Here is a 17,067-nt window from a genome sequence, read left to right as displayed (position 1 = left end):
CCCGTTCTGGCTGACCAAGAGTGAATAGCCTGAAGACTGAAAAATGAGACTGGAGATGGGAATCAGAGTTTACAAAGGGAAAGGGTGGGGACAACTCAAAGAGGACCTTGTGGGCCATGACAAGAACTGGGAGAACAAAGGCAAGTGAAGGGTTTTGAGCGAGAGCGAATGATATGCTTTGTACTGGAGGTAGACGTCCTGCAGAGAGGCCAACCAGTGACTCCTGACAATCCACACAGGCCAGATGACCGCAGTCCAGGCAAAACAGGCAACGTCCACCACACCTACCCCCTGGAGACGTCCAGAGAAGTGTCCAGTTGAAAAATGGAGTGTGTGAGAGAAGGACCTGGGAACTGTCCAGCTCGGCTGAGCATTTGGAGGGGAAAGGTGACCACTGATGAACCAGGAGGACTTCAAGAGGAAGAGGTTTAGGTGGCAGTTCTAGAGTTTGCTTGTCAACGCCGGAGAGGTGGAGACTGCAAGTGGATGACTAGACCCAGGAGTCTGGAGAGCGAGGAAGGGGACACTGGAGATGACTGTGCTGAGGACACTGTGCTCTTGGGGGAGCCTCCACCGGCCTGGAGTTGAAGGCTAGCTGTGGAGTTAGCACTGCTTTCCAGGCTCCAGCCGGAGCGGTGCTGCCTCTGAACCCAGGAGCCCCCCACCATGAGGATCACAGCCTGTTGAGGTGTTACTAGTCTTTCCTCAACCCACGGAAACACTCCTTGTTCACCTGGGAAAAACCATGAAGGGCTCCGCTTATCTTCACAACCTGGGGTGCAAGCTGCCGGCTTGCTCTTCTGCTCGGGAGCTAAGGCTCCCTCCAGCTAACGGGTCTGTTGGCCAGAGTGAAACTACAGGGTGCAAATATAGCTGCCAGCACTCACAGAGCCGTGGACGTGCAGTAGCCCTCAGGAAAGGAGTGACTGAAAGGCTGGGAGCCACTGAGACTTTTTAAAGTCCCGTAGACACTTCTCTGTGAAGCTGTTAGGAAGGTATGAGATAACATGAGAACACACGTCCTGAGTGTTTGACATATTTCAATCCACAACTGGAAGGGAAAATTAACAACAACAACAAAAGGATAGGGTATTTGCTTGCTTGAGAAATCTAGTCTGCGATGAGGCTGTGATTATGGCAAAAAGCATTGCGGCTCAATACGGCATCCAATTTACTTTATACATACAGACATCCATTCTGGACATGAACTTCCAAGGAAGGCTTTCCCGAAGACTCTGGTAGTTCACACCATTTTTGGGCTAAGAACCTCCTTCCCCTTTATGAGAAGATTTATGTTTTTTTAATTGAAAGTTTGGGGTCTGGAGAGATGGCCTGCTGAGTAAAGTGCTTGTTGCACAGGTGGGAGAGTCTGCGTTTGGATCCTGAATTTGCATAAAAGCTGAGGTGGCAATGTGTGTCTATGATCCTAGAACTGGCAAGGCCAAGACAGGAGGGTCCTGGAAGCTTACTGACCAACTAGGGCAGCCTAAATGGCAAGTGTGAGGCCCAGTGAGAGACCCTGTCTCAAAAAATAAGGTGGGGCCGAGCATAGTGGCACATGCCTTTTAATCCCAGGACTCTAGAGGCAAACAGATCTCTGTGAATTCAAGACATAGCAAGTTCTGAGTCCCAGGTCATCCAGGGCTGGATAATGAGGCCCTGTCTGAGCAAACAGTAGACAGCAGTAGAGGAAGACATCTGATCTCAATCTCTGGCCTCCCTATGTGCACACATGGGCAAGTGCATCTGTACAGATATGTACACACATACACGCACACACACATATCAGTATACATACACACATGCACATCAGTACACACATGCACATTAGTCCACACACAGACACGTACATGCACATCAGTGCACACACATGCATCAGTACACATACACACATACACATCAGTATACACACATGCACATCAGTACACACATGCACATGGTCCTCACATACAAACACACACACTTAAATCTTTAGCAGAATGTGTAATGCAAGGCTGCAATGCCAATACTTGGGGAAACTGAGTCAGGGAGCTCAGAAGTTTGAGGCCATTCTGGGCATTTAGTGAGACCCTGAATTATAAAACCAAATTAAAGAAATAAACATTTATTTTCACATTAAAGAGACACGTGTTCATATTAATTTAGAAAATACAGGAAATGTTTGGAAGAGGCATCGATACATCCATCATCCTGAGATGACCACTGCTTGAAATGCAGTATTTCTCCCTTTCTGAAACAGAGGAATCACCCACACGCACATCTACATCTCATTACTGTTCGGGACTTCAGTTGATGTACGTATCTGAGGTATTTAAATTATTTCCAGGGGCTAGAGAGATGGCTCAGCAGTTCAGAGTACCTGCTCCAGTATCCACATGGCTTGTGACCATCTGTTACTCCAGTTCCAGGGTTCGATGCCCTCTTCTGACCTCCACAAGCAGCAGGCACACACGTGATGCACAGAGATATGCGTAGACAATCACACACGTTAAAAAAATTAAATTGTTTCCAATTTTGGCAACTGTTAATATTGGTAGAATGAACTTTTTTGCATATAAATCTGTGTTGGCTGTTTTTTGTTTGTTTGTTTTGTTAAACTTTTAATGATAGAAACAAAAACATACCTAAAAGCAAAGCTTCCGGAAAATCCATCTGTTCTTCCCTGTCTCATATCCTTCTTCAAACTTGACCTTGGCTTCCCACCTTGCCTTGCATTTCAGGGCTGGGTGCCTAAAGACATCCTTGTTGACAGCGATTTTGTCCAGGGGGATGTCAACAGAGGACCTGTGGGCATCAGGTGATTGTACTCATAAGCTTTCGCAAAGGACTTGATCTTTGACCACTTGGCGATTTTCTTCCTGCCCATGGCAGCCGTCACTGTTCGGGGATACAGGTCAATTCCGGTCATCAGGGCACGGCTGTAAGGGTGGTCTGAGGAGCCATCATCAATGTTATTCACGATGATGACTTTGTGTCTGGAGTAGCGTCCAGCCAGGACCAACACCACTTTCCCAATTTCATGAACTTGCCCATTTTGACAGGAAGCAGCTGGTTCCCAGCAGAAAGGAAAGGAGGACACTCTGCTAACCCTTCACCCTCGCCGGCTGATTGGATGTCAGCTTGACACAAGATAGAGTCACTGGAGAGGAGGGAGCCTTGGTTGAGAAAATGACTCAGTAGCTAGGACTATTGGGCAAACCTATAGGGTATTTCCTTAACTAGAGATTGATGGGGAGCAGCCCATTGTGGGCTGGGTGAGTCAATTGCTGGACAGATGATCCTGGGTTATAGAAGACAGCTGGATGAGGAAGCCATGAGGAGCAAGCCATTAAGCAGTACCCCTCTGCGACCTCTGCATCAGCTCTGGCCTGCAGGTTCCTGCTCTATTTGAGTTCCTGACCTGGCTTCCTATGATGATGAACAATGCAAGTCAAATAAACCCTTTCCTCTCCAACTTGCTTTTCGTCATGGTGTTTCACTGCAGCAATAGAACCCTAATTAAGACAAAGTCTTCTCAAATTTATGATTATTTCATTACAAAAAGACAATCTGCCAGGAGGTGGTGGTGGCGCACACTTTTAATTCCAGCACTTGGGAGGCAGAGGCAGGCAGATCTCTGTGATTTTGAGGTCAGACTGATCTACTAGACTTAATATCAGGACAGGCTCCAAAGCTACAAAGAAACCCTATCACAAAAAACAAACATCATCATCAACAACAACAAAATCCAATTTACCTTTCTAAGCAGGAATTAGGAGAGCAGAAGTCTCTTCATTCACTGCCTTACCAGGAAGCAATAGTAGTAACTTCTTGTTTTAATTTGAACACCTATATCAGTGATTGTTAATTCCCTGAAATTTGTCTTTTGAGTCACTATTTTTCCTATTAATTTATACCAACTCTTTATATATTAAATGATACCCACAAGCACAAGTTTATGGCTGCTGTACTCATAGCAGACAACACATGGACACTCAAATGTTTTTCAGTGACCTAATGAACACTAAATGTGGTATATAGGCATAGTGGAATATTATGCAGCCATTATAAGGAATGAACATTCTGTCATTTGAAGCAAAATGATTGGGAGTGGAAGACATATGCTACGTGAAGTAAGTCAGATAATACACATAAAAATACTTCATAAGCCGGGCGGTGGTGGCGCACGCCTTTAATCCCAGCACTCGGGAGGCAGAGGCAGGCAGATCTTTGTGAGTTCGAGGCCAGCCTGGTCTACAAGAGCTAGTTCCAGGACAGGAACCAAAAACTATGGCGAAACCCTGTCTCGAAAATTAAAAAAAAACAAAAAACTTCATATTCTTATTGGTAAGTGAACATTAAGAAAAATCTGATCCAAATGTATATTAATGGTTACTAGAGACTAAGAAAGTTGGGTAATCAAGGGAATGTAAACCATGGGTCCTCAGAGATAACAAGTCCCAGTATTCTTTTAAACTTTAAAAAATTATTTATTTACATTTATTTATTTAAATTTATTTATTTCTGTTTTATAAGCATTGGTGTTTTGCCTGCATGTATGTCTGTGTGAGGGTGTCGGGTCCCCTGAAACTGGAGTTACAGAGAATTGAGCTGCCACGTGGGTGCTGGGAATTGAAACTGGGTCCTTTGGAAGAACAGTAGGTTCTCTTAACTGCTGAGCCATCTCTCCAGTCCCACAAGTTCCAGTACTGATGATAACTTATTTCATAGTAGGTGACAAGCTAGAAGAGTGGTTCCAGACACAGAATAATGCTCAGGTGAGTATCTACCATTATTTAATCAATGTGCATTATCATTCATATTCTATAAATGAACTGAAACATTACTCTGTCGTGTGACAAAACTTCTCCTGAGGAGACATAGCACACACATCTACCCACCTCAGATAGGCATCACACAAGCGACCCAAGTATGGTCACCACCAAAGTCCAACTTGGGGAACCAATGAATTTTATTGGAATTGCTTACTGTTGTGAAAATTCATTTAGCCAACAGCTTTTGGGATACCGGCCCTAAGGGCGTGGTCTGAGGGGCTATGTGTGGACTGATAAGTGGGGATAAGAAACATGCTCGCTCTCTTGAGAGGTTGGAGCAGAAGCAAGCTTGTGCCGTTGATCACATCTGCCTGGGGCAGAGTTGCAGGACATGGTGGCTTCCATCTGGTCTAGTATACCTGGCCTGGTATTCTGTGAGTCTGAGTTTCCCTTTGAATCCCAATTCCTTTGTTTCCCCATTATAAAGACAATTTGTAACTCTTGCAGTACCTCTCTCATTAACTTACAAGAGGTGAGGGTTTACTTACAGGAGCAGAAATGACTCAAAGACAGCTGCATCACCAAAGCATGGGTGATAGCTCACAAAAACTGGGAAACCTGAAACACAGGGCACAGCCTGCAGGCAGTTCAAAATGTTGGGAAGTGTTCAACCTTGGAGGTTGGAGGTCTAAACCTCTTCCAGGCCATTTGGCTCGTTTCTGTTTCTACCAGGCAGCCGATCTGGTGTCAGAATCTTCTTTGAGGCTTGGCTTCTTGAGAGAGAGTCTCAGCTTTCATTGCTTACTCTGGCAGGGAGGGACCTAGTGGATCTGATCAGTTTCAGGGACTTCCTGAAGCTATTTGAGTTGTTTCCTTTCCTGTTTAAGGAGCTCCACTCCAGGATGGAAGGAATAAATGAATGGATCTTGGAGGGAACTGTTACTCAGCATACACTGTGCTCATAAGTGTTAAGCATTTCTTCAAATGACAAGCCTCTCTGCCGATGCAGTAATCCAAATCAAACCAGATCAGACCGAATTAGAAAAGACCCAGGTTTAATGGACACCAGTGCTCCTGGGTGACCCCCCAGGAAAACATGGAGAGGGGGAAAGGAGAATCAGAATGACCATGGAAAACAAACGTTCATTTTCTGGGGGGCAGTTTAAATAGCCTGTGGGAGTGGTCTTAACCCTTCCTGGGGAAGGGTCACCATTTGGTGGTCTTTCTTGGAGGTGGAGTCTGGACTGCTGCCACTCCCAGGGGAGGAGGCTTGGAACTTTCCACTAAACATTTCAGACTCTTTGTATATATGGATGCCAGGGGGCTGGGGTGAAACTCCCAACCAAACAATAATTATCATGGGCATAATTATCATGAGTCAATCAAAAGCTTTACAAATTCAGGGGATGGAAATGTTAACTGCCTGATTTGATGATTACACCCTGTATGTACTGAGTTTGCATACTATACACTGTAAATTTCCTCTATTAAAATGATAATTTAAACATTTTTCCTATCTGAAAATTGGGCGTGTCATTTGATTTCCATTTTCTTTAGTACATTTTCTGACAGAGAGATATTTAATGTTTTACATGAGCTCAGTATTGTGGTATATGCCTCTAATCCCAGCACTTGGAAGACTGAGACAAAAGGGTTTTGAGTTTGAAGTGAAGTTGTTCACCATAGCAAGACACTTTCAAATTTTTTTTTTTTTAAAAAAGGGTTTATGTGGTCAAGCAACTTAAATCTGTATTTATTAAACTGGCAAATGTGGGAGCTTGTCATGCGATTCTTTTGTAAATAAAATAAACTGAAAGCCATTCCTCAGTAAGGACCTTGTGGGTTTCACTCATACTTTAGAAACTCTTCTGTTCCTGGCCCAGTTCACAAAAGAATGCCCTTCTTCTCCCTTGCTCTGCTTCCTAGGGCTCTGTGAATGCTACGTGCAACTACAATCAGCAGGTCGGTTTTCCTTCCTGCTGTGATCTACACTCTGTCAGTCCACAGTGTCCAGCAAATCTCCCTCCATGTTGATTGAACAAAGGAAAGAGCGATCTCTGGGGCTGGAGGGACCATAACAGGGATGCCTAAGGCTGCTGCCTAGATGGTGGTGACATCTTCATCCTCAGGCTGTGGGAGATGGCTTAGAAATGAGAACTTCTCAACACAGATTTCAGGGTAGACTCTTAACTGGTCAGTACTGGCGCCAGCACAGTGAGGATGCACCTGCCCCTCCACTCATGTGTCCCATTTCCATGGCTTAAATGACATGTCTCCCTGGTCATTGGTGTTCCCAAACCCAAAGCAAGGGATGGACTTTCCCAGTGCCTCTATTATGTAGGAGCAGAAGCTAATGAGATGACACGGCACTAATATGTACATTGTATGTGTGTGTGTGTGTTTGTATGTATATGTGCATGTATGTGTCTGTGTGTATGTGTCTGTGCATATATGTGTCTGTGCATATATGTGTCTGTGTATGTATGTGTGTATATGTGTATGTGTGTGTATATATGTGTATGTGTATGTGTGTATATGTGTATGTGTGTGTGCGTGCGTGTGCACAAGCACACTGGTGTGAGGCACAGGGTAAATGTGGAGATCAGAGGACAATCTGGGGTGCTATCCTTGCCTTCCCCATGCCTCTCTTTTTGTTGCTTACTCTTTATTTCAGAACAGCTGGCTTCTAAGTTCCCAGGGAGTCTGTCTCCCTTCGCATCTTGCCATAGGAATACTGGGGCTACGGATGTTGTCTACCACACCCAGCTTTATGTGGCTTCTGAGGACTCTGAACGCAGTTCTTGCACTTGTACAGTAAATGCTTTATGCTCTGAGCCCTTTCTCCAGCTCTTGATGACCAATTTTGTACCAGTAAAGGCTTGTTGGGGAGGGGGACACGGGGGTGGGTTCTGACTTCTGAAAGGAAGGTATATTTCTTGAGGAACCAGGACATGCCAATTTCATCTTATTACCAACAATGGCCAGAAAATTGCTGAAAGAATCAGAGATGCTCAGTGAATAGCAGGGATTGTAAATGACCTTTTCTTTTGCAAATTGTTATTCTGAACAATTTTGTGTAAAATAAGGCTTTACAAGACGTTTTCTCCATTTTCATTTTAAAGCTAATGCTTTAAAAAATATTCAAGCTGAGAGTAAATCCAGCTAGAACACTAAATTTCCATAGACTCTATGGGTTGTTATTAGTACCACTTTGAATTCGCATTTCAGCCCATAGTTCCTTTGCAATTTCCTCCAGCAATCACAGTGCTGGAAGATTCCTCTTATCTAAAAGCAGCTGCTTCTTCCTGAGATCTACAAAGCAGTTTGTTGCAGTAAATCTTGCCTCTTCCTAGCTTTTTTGATTTCAGGGTAGAGGCAGAAAATCAGCAAATGGCTGGGGGAAACTAGGTAACACAGAAAAGCAATTTGGCAAGGCACCATGAAGCTAGAAGGGACCCAGTGACGGGGAGAGAGAGGCTGTTCGCTGAAAGACACTGATTTGCCTTCCTTAGAAGGAGCTGTTAGCCACACAATAGCTGTGCAGGAAGGAGCTTTAAATGTGTTAACAGCTACTGACTTCTCTGGTTTCTTATTTAGAAAAAACAAAAGAAGACAAAGAAAAAATAAGAGATGAAAAAAAGAAAAAAGTAAAATAAAAGAAAGAAAGAACAAAAAAGTAAAAAGTAAGATGCCAAGACTTAAGAGCGCTATGATACCATTTGAAACTCCCGTTTATGGCCAGTGAGAACAAAGGTGCACTGTGGGCAGTGAGGGCAGAGGTGCACTGTGGGCAGTGAGGGCAGAGGTGCACTGTGGGCAGTGAGGGCAGAGGTGCACTGTGGGCAGTGAGGGCAGAGGTGCACTGTGGGCAGTGAGGGCAGAGGTGCACTGTGGGCAGTGAGGGCAGAGGTGCACTGTGGGCAGTGAGGGCAGAGGTGCACTGTGGGCAGTGAGGGCAGAGGTGCACTGTGGGCAGTGAGGGCAGAGGTGCACTGTGGGCAGTGAGGGCAGAGGTGCACTGTGGGCAGTGAGGGCAGAGGTGCACTGTGGGCAGTGAGGGCAGAGGTGCACTGTGGGCAGTGAGGGCAGAGGTGCACTGTGGGCAGTGAAGGCAAAGGTGCACTGTGTGCCAGTGAGGCAGGCAAAGGTGCTAGCAAATATTTTGCTACAAATCTGATGATCTGAGTTCCATCCCTGAGTTCCATCCATGGTGGGAGTAGAGACTGAGTCTTGCAAGTTCTCTTCTGACCTCCACGTCCGCACCATGCCCTTGTGTGCCCCTCCCACGCACATGCACACACCACACAAAATAAACAGCATTAAAAAGTAGTAAAATCTGTCAGAAAGTGGTAGCACATGTCTTTAATCCCAGCACTCGGGAGGCTGAGGCAAGTGAATCTCTTGGCCAACCTGGTCCACAGAGTGAATCTCAAAGGCCCTACGTATAAGTGGCTTTGTTCAGAACAGCCAAGGCTGTTGCACAGAGAGGCCCTGTCTCAAAAAACTAAAAGCAACAACATCAACCAAAACCAAGTAAACAAACAAACAAACACAAATCAACCAACAAAAAAAACCAAACCAAACAAACAAAAAACGAAAAACCCAAAACAAAACAAAACACCAATAAAACAAAAACAAAACCCAAAACTCTGAATCACTTTCTACATTCTGTATTTGCTTCTTTTAATTACATTTTCAGCCTGAAGTATAACTTTTGTAGATTATTTCCCCATTTTTATTGTGATAAAATATGTAGAACATACATTTGACCCATTTGCAAGTGCAGACTTTTAGATTTAGTGATGTTAAGTGAATTTCTATCTAGTCTTTGATAGATTTTGGGGACTGCGGTTTTCTTGTCAGGATTTATGCCCGATTCTCAAGGCAGCTGGAGGGCAAAGAAGCTGCTGCTGTTTGGTATTGTCTGAGGAGGCTGAGGCTCTTATCACAGTTAAAGCTTTTAGATGCATTGGATTTGGGGTTTTTAAAAGGACGTTGGTGGCAATGGTGCAACTAACCATGAGACATTCGTTACCAAACAGGGTATTAGGGGCTCTTTCCTGGTGTGATAATTCAGACTGGAAGTCTTTGAAAGTCTGGGAATTAAATACCTGCTCAGATATGAGAACTGCTTCTCTGGAGGGGTGTTCAAGCTTCGACTAGGCTCCACTTCTCTGAGATGTCTCCTCAGGACTGCAGCAGAGATGTCTTTACCCTTACACATCTGTCCCTGTCAGTCTTTGGGACTTTAGGACAGTCACTCTCTTATTCTGCACCATCCTTCCTCCTGCAGATGAGTAGCATTTTTCACATTTCCAAAGAATAAAAAGGCATAACGAGCTCTATGCTGATGGTGTTTAGGTCTGGAGTGTCCCTCAAAGACCCTACGTATAAGGGGCTTTGTCCAGGGTAGGATGGCACTACTGGACGGTGCTGGGACCCCTAAGAGACGAGGCCTAGTGGGAAGTCTTCAGGTCTTTGGGAGTTTGTCCTCAGAGGCCAGTGTAGAACTCTTGCCTCGTTCTCTTTCTTTCTAGACCATGACGGAACTATTTTGTCCCCTTCTCTCATGATGCCTCATCACCAAAGTCATGCCAATCATGGATTGAAACCTCAAAAACTGGGCCAAACAAAGCCCTTTCTCTTTGGAAAATGCTTACTACAGGCGTTGGTTACAGTGAAGGATGGCTGAAGAACGCAGCCGTGGACAGCACAAGAAAGCTGCGTAGCTTCCGTGGTTTATGATGTGAAGAAACCCTGGCTTTCTTCTTACCGTGTGGCTCATGTACCACGAGTCTCAAACATCTCGGGGATGGGTGCGTGCGTAGAATCTATGTTGCTGCTGTAATTAGCCACAGCCTCACATGAGCATGGTAGCTCTCATTTCTTGTTGCTTACTTGGCAGGAATCCCGCCTTGCTCCAAGCGGGTGGTATTTGCACGGCGATCTTACCAACTGCGCAATAAAAAGCAGAGCCAGCTCAAGGCTTGGCTAGACTTGTACCTTGCTTCAGCAAAAATACCTTGGGCAGTAAGAGTTAAGTCCCTTCCTCCCACTTCCGCTGCTTCCTCCTCCTCTTCCCCACTTTCTCTCAAGCTGAGCACTCCACCCAGTCAAGATGTCTTTGAGAAATGTCATTGTGCTTTTTGGCTATCATGATGACAGGCACAGCTATTATCTTGCCTGGAGATGCTCTTACTGATTGCGGCTGGTAGCCTCTGCCCTGACATCTGTGGTGTGACTGCCAATACAAGGAATTTTGCTATCTACACTTTTTAAAAAATTCAGTTTGCGCTTTATAATACCCTGCACTTAAAGAACATGATTACTGCTAATTATCATTTAGAAAATTGTTTTTTTTTTGCTTGATTAGAGATTTTAGCGGTGTGTACTGAAGTCTAGTGGGCCTTCATTACATGCTGTACTTTGTAGTGGATGCCGGCTTAAATATTAATATATGGAAATTCAGCTTCATCTGCTGTACCTTTTGATGTCAGAAGCATAATCAGTATAATTGGCTTAGAATGTTTTCCCCTTATTTGTATTTCGTACTAGCTAATGTCATTAGTGCGCTAACTACTGAGTGGGGGATCTGCATTGTAGAACTGCTTCCTGGGCGCATTATTATCATTGATTTTGATGATTCTCATTCCCAGCCACCGCGGGCAGGCCCTCAAGCTGTGCCATGTTGTTCAAAGACCTGCTCCCCTGGTCCCCCATTCAGAGAACCAGGCTTTCTGTGTCTCAAAGCCCATCCTTGTTCTGATAAATGTGTATACTTTCGGTGGATCTGGGGCCAGCTCGCTTTTCATAGTGTAAGGCAGAAGATGGATAGCTCAGGACCGTGTGTGCCCTGGCTCTGAATGGCTGGAACCTGAGAGCCACTAGTGTCCACGAGGAGGTTGGTGCCTGGTGTGGGTGACCCTCGGAGACTTGGCTATGGAACTGGTGCATCTCAGAGCCTGGCATTGGGGTTTTGCCTCTTGACAACTCCCACGTAGCCTTTCTGTTGGCCACGGCTGTCAACCTCCCCCTCGACCCCTGAGGCTTGCAAAGTCTGTCTTTTGTACTTAGAAAACGATGGCTGGACCTACTTAGGGATTGGAATCTAACTTCCTTTTGGGTTTTGATTATATTCCAAAACCAACTGTAAAAGGAACCCCACATTAAAGTCTAAGTTTGGTTACGGTCAGCCACAGATTCTGCTAACCCTCCGGCTGGGGGACACATGCTTGGTTTCTGTTGGTGGCGGTAATGAAGTCATTTGTACTTGCATGGAGCTTGAATATTAAGGCTGCAGGGGGAACTTAACAGGGCCTGTTTCTACTGCCTCTTTATGGACGAGGAAGCAGAGGCTACCAGCGGTAAATAACTGGCTGAAGTCACACAGCTACTGAGCGATAGAGTCCCTTCGCCCAAGCAGTGCTCTTTCCTTCTTAAGTGGTACCTTGTTCACGGATGAAGTGGTGTGGTAACATATTGGACACACCAGCTAAGCCCTCTATATGTGATTGGCAGCTGTTATGTGCACATGTCGTTCAATATGGTTTGGAGGCCAAGAGCTTGTATAAGGGAAATGAGGGCACAAAAGAGAATATAATTAAAAGCGTGTGTGTGTGTCGACACACACACAATCTACATGTTAAGGATGTTAGCAGGGTGATTTTGCCTAAACATGACTCACCTAAGTCATTGGACTAAAAGCCTATGTTGGTTTTCTCTAGAGAAGCAGAACCAGCAGAATATGGAAAGGTACAGAAAGGGATTTATTGTGAGGGTTGGCTCGCGGAGGCTTCCAAGATCTGCTGTCTGCAGACTGATGCCCCGAAGAAGCTGCTGATGCCAATTCTAGAACAAACCTAAACATGTGAGGACCAGGGAGCTGACGGTGTGGCTGCCAGTCAAAGTCCAAAGTCTTGAGAACAAGAGCTCTGGTGTTGGGGACAGTGAAGGTGGAAGTCACAGCGGGAGCAAATTCGCCTCCACAGATTGGATGCTGCCATCTGATGTTAGTGACGTCAGCTGTCTTTCCTGCACGTACGGATTTAACTACTGACCTCAGCCAGAAACTCACTCACAGGCACACAACTCAGAAATAATGTGCCGTCAGCAATTGATACGTAACTCGACCATCGTCAGGGTCTTTCTGCTCTTTCTCTGATGAGGCCAGTCCTGGGCTGTCGACCTGAGGAAGTGCTGCTGTCTAATCCTTCCGGGAAATGATCTTGAATCGGTCTGTAACTTGGTTTGGTACTTTGCTCCACCGTCCGGTTAGAATCCATGACTTTGAAATGTCACTTCCTTGAGAGAGCAGAGGAGCAGAACTGGGTAGGAATTTTCTGTTTGAAATTTCAATTATATATTAGAACCTACCAAGGTGTAATTCCTAATGAATGTCATTATCACAGTGATTCTTAATTATTAAAGGCACCTTTGGAATTTTTAACGGAGACGCCTCTAGGGTGAATATTTTAGACTATGTGACATTAGTGTTAATAACCAGCAGTTCTTCTAACAGTTGGTTTAAGTTAATTTGGCTTCATCAAAGGAAGCAAATAAAATTAATCCAGACAATATTTTACCACATATGTCTAGAAACAAGACTCTTAATCCTAAATAATCATTTCCTGCTGTTTCTTCTCGGAGCCAGCCCTCTCTGTGTTTCAATTTGTCGGTTCGTGATACAGGGAAGGGAGCTAATGGTTTTCTCTTCAAGTCATGTGTGAGGTCTGGTTTTCAGATCTGCCTGGCCTGTGCCCCTGGTGTGCCACCTTCCTTCTTGGGTCACTTGAAAATGTGGCAAGTGGGTCACCTGGCAGCTAGACAAGCTTGGACATAGCCAGATATTTGGAGAATGGGCTTTGTCTCAGTTGCCAGGGAACTTTCCAGTTGAGTAGACTTGAACACATCCCATGCTACGTTAGTGAGACGAAGAGGACCAAGGAAGGATTAGATCAGTGGTGCTAGACTTCTGGATTTCACCACCCAGTGCATTTTCTAGAATTATTTTGGAGACCAACACAGGATTATCAACATTGACTTCCACGTAGTATCATGAAAAAGTACCAAAAGGCATCCTTCTGTGAACACAGCATTCGTATGGGGGAGGGTGTAAGAATGCATGGCACATGCGTGCGCGCATGTGTGTGTGTGTGTGTGTGTGTGTGTGTGTGTGTGCATGAGCACGTGTGCTTAATTTAAAATTCTATGGAAAAGCATGCTATAGTGACTACTGAACCAAGAGACCTATCTATCTCCTAACGCCCCTCCTAGACAGAGCACTGACTTGGGTTTAAGTTATAATCCGCCATGACCCAGGCTGCATTTTTTCCTGGTTCATTTTTTGTCTTGTGAGTCTTTTTGTTTGTTTGTTTGTTTGTTTGTTTTTGAGACAGGATTTCTCTGTGTAGCTTTGGAACCTGTCCTGGAACTTGTTCTGCAGACCAGGCTAGCCTCAAACTCACAGAGACCTGCCTTTCTCTGCTTCCTGAGTGCTGGGATTAAAGGCCTGCGTCACCACTGCCTGGCATTGACCCATTTTCTTGTCTACCTCTCCTTTTTTCACCCCTGGCTGTCTTCTCTGTCTACTTTCCTTGCCATTCTCTTCTCCCTAGAAACATCAGTTTCTCTGAAGTCTCAGAACAGCAGAAAGGTGGTCTCTAGTCCCAGAGAATGCCTTTCTCTCGCTGCTGAAGGTGCTCCCAACATCTTCTTGAATGTTCTTTTATGCAAAAATTTTAAGTCATAAGTTAAAATAACATAATGACATCTGTTTTGAACCAACAAGACAACCCAGAGGGTAAAGGTGCTTGCTGCCAAGCCTGAGGACCCAAGTCCAGGCCCTGGAACTACAATTAGGGCACCATATACACCCCACTTTACGTGGGGATCTGACCCCTGGTCCTCTTGCCTTGGTATCAAGTACTTTACCTGCTGAGCCGTCTTTTCAGGTCCTGAATGCTTTTCTACTTAGTTATTCTTGCCATGTGAAATCAGAAAACAAAACAAAACCCAAAAGCAATGGAGCTGGAGAGATGACTCAGCAGTAAAGAGCACTTGCTACGTTTGCAGAGGACCTGGGTTCAATTCCCAGCACCCACATAGCAGCTCACAACTGCCTGTAACTCCCATTTGGGGGAATCTGACATCCTCACACAGACACAACAACAATGCACAGGAAAAATACAAATAAATAAAACATAAAAAGCCTAAAACCAAATAACAACAGCCCTGACCTTTCTCTAATAGAGATGCAGTATGTGTTTTGTCTCCTCCAGTGTACGAGGTGTTCCTCTATCATAGAAGAATAAAGAGCTGAAAACCTCACTGAGTGTGGTAGTTTGAATGCCATTGGCCCCCATAATCTTAGAGGGAGTGGCACTATGAGGAGGTGTGGCTTTGCTGGGGTGGATATGGCCTTATTGGAAGAAGTGTGTCACTGTGGGGGCGGGCTTTGGGATTTCCTATGCTCAAGAGACTTCCCAATGTCTTGGTCAACTTCCTGTTGCCTGCAAGATATAGGACCCCCAGTTATTCCTCCAGCACCACATCTGCCTGCATGCCACCGTGCTCCCCACCATGATGATAATGGACTGAACTGTAAGCAAGTACCCTCGATTAAATGTTTTACTTTACAGGAGTTGCCCTGGTCATGGTGTCTCTTCAAAGTGGTAGAGAATCGTAACTAAGACAAGCACATCCAAATACCATCAGAGTGGGGGACAGAGCTTCTCCGTGTCACTCTTGGTGGGGACACAGACACTCGGCACATAGCAGATGTGAAAAATGTATAAAAGAGCTATAGCTGAAAGATTCATTTCACAAGTGAGAGCAGGCTCAGAAGTTCAGACACTTATTGGGAAAGCCACAGCTTGGGCACTCAGGAGTTACAGCTTGAACCCTGAACTACAATGTGCTGCGGGTCCAGGAAGAGCCATGTGAAGGCTACATGTTTGCTAGGGAATTCTCTAGTTCATTTCTAGATAACTTTCCACTCTTCAGACATGCATAATCCTTCACCCCATTCTTCTCTACTCAAAACTCAATGACTTACATGTAAACTTCATCTAAAAATACTCTTTCAGAACAATGCTCGATTGAACACCTGGGTGCTGAGGCCCAGTTAGGCTGACATAAACCCAAATAGTTATCACAGGTGGGTTTTATTTTAACACTGATACTGTATTTCACTTTTGATGCTCTTTTGATAACAGAAATATCCCTACCATGGTAAGAAGTCTATAAGACCATCTTGAAATTATATTCCCTGATAACCTAATTTATTTATTTTATAGAGGGTGTTTAGTCACAATTTTGAATCCTATATCATGGTAGAGCCATTTTATTTAATTTGTACTGGGGCAGATCATATAACTTGAAAAAGTTTCCAAAGCTTTATCAATGTATTCCGTTAGTACCACAAATGTGCTCACGTGGTCCTTGGTACATTCAGATGCTTCTCTTCAGAGGTGATGTGGGGGCGTGGTCATTAGGGAAGACCTTAGCATCCTGGGTTTTCTGAAAGAGTTTTGTAGAAACCAGTGATTTGTCTGAAGGATGTCAGCTTTTAAATGAGATCTAGGAATAAATGTTGTTCTTGATTATTTAAGAGAACATTTATATGAAGAGAATAATGGCAATATCTACACAGGTGAATTTTAATCCTACATTGCATGTGGAGAAAGGCTGAGAGTAGCATGTGGTTCTGGGGATTTCATAGGGCTCCCCCATACAAACACTTCATTTACCTGTCAGGAGGAAAACGGCGAGACGGAGGGATGGACTAAGATGTCATTTCTCTGGGGGAAGTATGGGTGGAAAAAAGGAACCCCTTCTTGATATTCCCTCACTCGGTCTTATCACCAGCCTATTAACAGCACTGAGTGATAGCCATGCGTGCTTGGGAAACTGAATGTTCTGATACTAAATAAAAAGTCAGTCTTTCCATTACTCTGGCCATCTTTTGAAAGGTGAGCAGCCACACATGGCTAGAGGTTGCACACTAAGCAGCAGAGATTCAGAGCATTCCATCCTTACAGAAAGTCCTACTGGTCCATGCTCTCCTCCAAAGAATCTGCTGTTATGCCCTTCACAGGACATGTCACGCCTTTGCGTGCATATCCCTTGCCCTCTGGGGATGAATTATGAGAAAACACGCAACTTTAAAGCCAGTTGGTCTCGCCATCCAGGACCTTTCTCATCTAGAGCAGATCAGGAGAAGCCTGGACCTCAGGGGCATGCTCTTGCCTCGTGGAAGCAGAGTAGCGAAGTATTCTCCAGGATCCCTCCGTGGACCAGAGGTGCCACTGACATT

The 17,067-nt window shown here is 44.8% G+C and overlaps 1 pseudogene; it reads right to left on the bottom strand.

Annotated features, from left to right (window-relative positions):
* Nucleotides 1-2,624: 2,624 nt before the first annotated feature.
* LOC121455948 lies at nucleotides 2,625-3,033 on the bottom strand (annotated as a pseudogene).
* Nucleotides 3,034-17,067: the final 14,034 nt, after the last annotated feature.

This window comes from Microtus oregoni, unplaced genomic scaffold (genome assembly GCF_018167655.1).
Source record: "Microtus oregoni isolate MIOR12 unplaced genomic scaffold, Mior012 000014F_ref0000157, whole genome shotgun sequence".
Taxonomy (NCBI): domain Eukaryota; kingdom Metazoa; phylum Chordata; class Mammalia; order Rodentia; family Cricetidae; genus Microtus; species Microtus oregoni.
Note: the sequence above shows the minus strand (reverse complement) of the source record. Positions and strands in the feature narration are given on the sequence as shown.